Below are 6,000 nucleotides of genomic sequence, written 5' to 3' on the forward strand. Positions count from 1 at the left end.
GAATAATTGCATACCATACTGAGATATCATGGTGATGGGACCTAAATCTAAGCACAGAATGCATTTATGTTACATATACACCTTATACACACAGCCTGAAGGTCATTTTAGCCATTATTTTTAATAACTTAGTGCATTAAACAAAGTGTGTGTACATTCACACAATTCATTTATGTTTCATATACACCTTACACACACAGCCTGAAGGTTATTTAATACAATATTTTTAATAACTCTGTGTATTAAACAAAGTTTGTGTACATTGAGCCGTCAGAAAACAAAGTTTCACTATCTCACTCTCACTCAAAAAAGTCCGTATTTCGGAATATTCCGTATTTCGGAATATATGGATATGGGATACTCAACCTGTACTACCTATCTGATTTCTCTTTCAGTGTTTGTTCAGCACCTCAGTGTTTGTTGAATCCACCTCTTCTTCACTACCTCTATCAGCTGGAGTACCGCAAGACTAATGCTTAGGTTCCCTGCCTTTTTCAATCTACAGTATACCATATCTCCTGGCAAACTAATCAGCTTTTTTTTTATTTGAGTATCACTTTGATGCAGATGATACTCAAATCTAATTATCTTCCCCAGATGTATCACCATCTATATTGGTATGCATCACTGAATTACTTTCTGCCATTTCATCTTAGATGCCATCTCGTCACCTCAAACTTAATAATTCCAAAACAGAATTAATTATATTTCCATCGGCAAATACTACAGTAGTTACCAACCTGATATCTCTATCACTGTTGATAACTCAACAATCAACCCTACCCCACAAGCTCGCTATATAAGTGTCATTTTTTACTTTGAACTGTCCTTTATTCCCCACATTCAATCTGTCTCAAAATCATGTTACATGGATCTAAGAAACATATCCAAAATAAACCCACATCTTATACAAGACACTGTAAAAACTCTAATCTCTAAACTCTAATAGACTGTCACCACTACAATACATTTGGAATGCAGCTGCGAAGCTAATCTTCCTCGCCAACCATTCATCATCTGCTGATCCACTCTGTCAGTTCCTCCAATGGTTACCGGTATTCTACTGCATTCAATTTAAAATACTTTTACTTATGTATAAGGCTCTCATCCAGACTAAACCAACATACACGGGGCAGTACGGATGGTGTAATGGCTAGCACTGCTGCCTCACAGCACTGAGGTCATGGGTTCAATTCCCACCATGGCCCTGTGTGGCGTTTGTATATTCTCCACATACATGCGTGGGTCTTGCAGGGACTTATGTGAAAGGACAGAGTATTCTCTGTAAAGCGCTGCACTATATAAATAACTGATAATAAATAAATAATACACCTCAGTTATCTCAAAGTATAGCCCTGCTCAACCTCTCCACTCTGCACAAGGTCTGCATCTTTTATCCACACACATGACTCGCTCCCACTCAAAATTGTGTGCCCTGGAAGCTTAGCAAATTCTGGAACAGCCCACCTTTCCTATCTAATTACATCCCCCCTTTAGAGTCCACACATATCCTCACATATTTTGTCATTCATCACTTTCACATCCTCCTTCCCCCCTGGCCAACATTGCTATGTGACCATATCATGCAGACTATTAAGTACCTTTGCAATCTGGCTGGACCATTATCGGTAGCACCTATCCTTGTGTATCAATGCCTCTTTCCCTATAGATTGTAATTTTGCAAGCAGGTCCTTCCTTCCTTCCTCTGTCTGTTTTTACCATCTGTGGCTCCTACTTTTTGCGGGCAGGGCGCTACCCATGCCAGAGAGACAGCAGAGAGAGACGGTTACCGGGCAGCCAGGTCCGAGGCATCTATACAATGGATCTGGCAGGCTCTGGGACCTGCGCATGTGCAAAAGCGGTGGCTTGAGTGTGTATGCCCCCCCTCCCTATGTGGCTTCTATGGACTGCATTGGCTGCAGCCCATAGAAGCCAGATCAGGCTGACGATCATGCAGGGAGTGGCTTCCTACACAATGGGACTGTCTGTCCTGTGGGTTACTAGCAGGTAGGACGTCCGATAGGGAGTCACTGCCAGTCACAGCCAGTCACAGTGAAGCCACTGAGCCAGTGCAGTCACACAGACTGCAACATGCTCAACTAAACTCACTGAATTGGTGGATTTTACAGTGGGGGCTGCAGTTCTACAGCCCATAGGTAAAAGCCACCCCTTGTTATTCCTCAGTTTTGTTCTATTACTGTTACTCCAACTGTAAAGGGCAATGGAATATGCAGCACTGCAGGGCATGATGTACAGAATATAGGTGTAAGTTCAGCATGGGGGGGGCTTGAAAAGGGGGTGGGTGCAGTGAGGTGGAGGTGCCTCTCCGTGACGCTGATCACCCCTGATTCAGAGACTCACTGGTAGCGGCTGCGGATGGTGTCCAAGGTGCTGCGTGTGGTGGAGAGGTGGCCTGTGGATGTTGGAGGGGGTCCAGAGGTACTGCAGGTGGGGGAGAAGTGGGGGTGCGGATGGTGGAGGGGGTCCAGAGAAACTGCAGGTGGGGCGGATGGGAGAGGTTGTCTGTAGATGTTGCTGGTGGGTGAGGGGCGGGTGTGGGGGGGCCACGGATGAAGGAGGGGGTCTGGAGGTGCTGTATATGGGGGAGGGGTGGGTACTGCGGATGGGGGGAGGGAGGTGTTGCAGGTGGGGGAGGTGTGGGGGAGTAGGGGCCGTAGATGAGTTCCGGAGGCGCTGCGGGTGGGGAGGGGGAGGTGCTGTGGTGGATAGGGGAGGTGTTTCCAATGACGCTGTGGGTGGGGAAGGTACGGGTGTTGGGGTGCCGCGAGTGTAATAAGGGGTCAGGAGGTGCTGTGGGTGGGGGAGGGGCGGGGTTGATGCAGATAGGGGAGTGCCAGGTGTGGGGGTGTCGCTGATGGTGGATGGGGATCATAGCCGCTGCGGGGGGTGGGTGCGGTGGTGCGGGGGGTGGAGTAGGGGGTCTGGAGGTGCCACGGGTGGGGGAGGTGCGGGTATGCGGTGCCGTGGATGGGGGTGTGGGTCCGGGAGAGCTGCAGGTGGGGGAGGGGCGGGTGTGTGATGGGACTGTTTTGGCCAGCAATACATTTAGCCATGTGGAAGTGAGCTCCATAGGCTGGCCTGTGTATACTGCACCTTTACATTTTTGTACTTTTTGGGTGCGTTTGGGAGAGAACCAGGTGCAGGGGGTGGGGTGTGGTTGGGTGAGGGGTTCCAGAGGTGTTGCGGTTGGGGGAGGGGTAGTTGCGGGGTGCCGCGGAAGGGGTCTGTAAATGCAGTGGGTGGGGGATGAGTGGCTGCGGATGGAGAGGGGGTTCTGGAAGTGCTGTGGGTGGGGGAGGGGTGGGAACTGGGGATGGGGGAGGCCACTATGTCACCCGGCGTATGAAGTGCACCCGGCGTGTAAGACGATCCCCCCACTTGGAGGCAATATTTTTTAGGGCAAAAAAGTCGTCTTATACGCCGGCAAATACGATGTATATATATATATATATATATATATATATATATGTATATATATATATATATATATATATATATATATACACTGCTCAAAAAAATAAAGGAAACACTAAAATAACACATCCTAGATCTGAATGAATGAAATATTCTTATTAAATACTTTGTTCTTTACATAGTTGAATGTGCTGACAACAAAATCACACAAAAATTATCAATGGAAATCAAATGTATTAACCCATGGAGGTCTGGATTTGGAGTCACCCTCAAAATTAAAGTGGAAAAACATACTACAGGCTGATCCAACTTTGATGTAATGTCCTTAAAACAAGTCAAAATGAGGCTCAGTAGTGTCTGTGGCCTCCTCGTGCCTGTATGACCTCTCTACAATGCCTGGGCATGCTCCTGATGAGGTGGTGGATGGTCTCCTGAGGGATCTCCTCCCAGATCTGGACTAAAGCATCCACCAACTCCTGGACAGTCTGTGGTGCAACGTGGCATTGGTGGATGGAGCGATACATGATGTCCCAGATTTGCTCAATTGGATTCAGTTCTGGGGAACGGGCGGGCCAGTCCATAACATCAATGCCTTCGTCTTGCAGGAACTGCTGACACATTTTATCCACATGAGGTCTAGCATTGTCTTGCATTAGGAGGAACCCAGGGCCAACCGCACCAGCATATGGTCTCACAAGGGGTCTGAGGATCTCATCTCGGTACCTAATGGCAGTCAGGCTACCTCTGGCGAGCACATGGAGGGCTGTGCGGCCCCCCAAAGAAATGCCACCCCACACCATTTCTGACCCATTGCCAAACCGGTCATGCTGGAGGATGTTGCAGGCAGCAGAACGTTCTACTTGGTGTCTCCAGACTCTGTCACATCTGTCACATGTTCTCAGTGAGAACCTGCTTTCATCTATGAAGAGCACAGGGCGCCAGTCGCAAATTTGCCAATCTTGGTGTTCTCTGGCAAATGCCAAACGTTCTGCACAGTGTTGGGCTGTAAGCACAATCCCCACCTGTGGATGTCGGGCCCTCATACCACCCTCATGGAGTCTGTTTCTGATCATGTGAGTAGACACATGCACATTTGTGGCTTGCTGGAGGTCATTTTGCAGGGCTCTGGCAGTGCTCCTCCTGTTCCTCCTTGCACAAAGGCAGAGGTAGCGGTCCTGCTGCTGGGTTGTTGCCCTCCTACGGCCTCCTCCACGTCTCCTGATGTACTGGCCTGTCTCCTGGTAGCGCCTCCATGCTCTTGACACTACGCTGACAGACACAGCAAACCTTCTTGCCACTGCTCTGTCACGATCCGGGTATCTGGACGCCATTTCTTACCCATCAGATGCCTCCTAAGGCTGGCTCAGCGCTCCAGGACCGGATCCCATCTGTTATCCTGATGTGTACATTCCTGTATCCTCTCCTGTCACTCTGGGACGCTGTCACAGTAAACGCCATATTACACCTGGCATGGCGTCTCCCGCGGCCTCCGCCGCCGTCCCTGAACTTCTGCATGCAGAGTGTCTGAGTGGCGATTACGTCAGCCGCGGCCTCCGCTGTGTCAGCGTGGTTGGATGTGCATCTGTCAGCCTGGCGCCTCCTGTCTCCGGTGGCCGGCGCCGCCATTACTGTTTTCATTACCACATGGATTACAAACCAAACTTCCCTCCAAGTGTCTGCATGGGCGCAGCCATCTTGGATTCTGTCAGCTGATCATTTCCACCAATCTGTTCTCAGTATTGATAATCTGCATAATTGCCTAGCCAATCCCTTCCTTGCTGTAGGTATAAATACACTGTGCCTGAGCAAGGAAGGCGTCAGTGCTTTGGTTGTCAAACCTAGTTCCTGTTTGTCTCTCTCCTGTGATTGTCTTCCAGGTTCCAGCTCCTGTCTCAAGACTTCCACCATAGAGACCCGCACCAGCATTCCACCTGCGGTGTAGCCTGACTCTCCAATCCATTGTGGATTCATCTGTTTCCAGCTACAACATTACCTGCTTCCAGCTCAGCTTCCAGCAGAGTACAGCTTCTCTTAAAGGGCCGGTGTCCTTTCTACACTTTACCACTCTCCACCGGTATTATTATTTCTCCGCTCTCAAGTTCTACATTTCAGTTCATATTTCATCGCTCCCAAGTTCATTTATTATTTAACTGGTTCCAGCCAGTATCCACTCCGTGCTAACAACAGTCTGGTTCCAGCCAGTATCCACAGCAGCCGTTTTATCTTCAGCAACCCAGCTTTTCCTGGAACACCAGCTTGCACAATCCTGGGTTATCTCCATTGCTACAGTCGGGCCTGGTAAGGACTTTCCATCTAGAAGATTATAAGAACTATCTCACACTACCAGTGCCCTGTGGCTCCTGCCATCCTGTAGTACCCAGGAACTGTATTTATTCTTTGCTGACTTTTACATTTTCTTTTACTGCTGCTGTGTTGCGGAGTTGTCATAATAAACATCATTGACTTTTATCCAAGTTGTCGTGGTCACGCCTTCGGGCAGTTATTATTCATGTTACTTACATGTCCAGGGGTCTGATACAACCTCCCAGGTTCCGGTACATCTCA

This window comes from Pseudophryne corroboree, chromosome 2 (assembly GCF_028390025.1).
Source record: "Pseudophryne corroboree isolate aPseCor3 chromosome 2, aPseCor3.hap2, whole genome shotgun sequence".
Lineage (NCBI taxonomy): Eukaryota > Metazoa > Chordata > Amphibia > Anura > Myobatrachidae > Pseudophryne > Pseudophryne corroboree.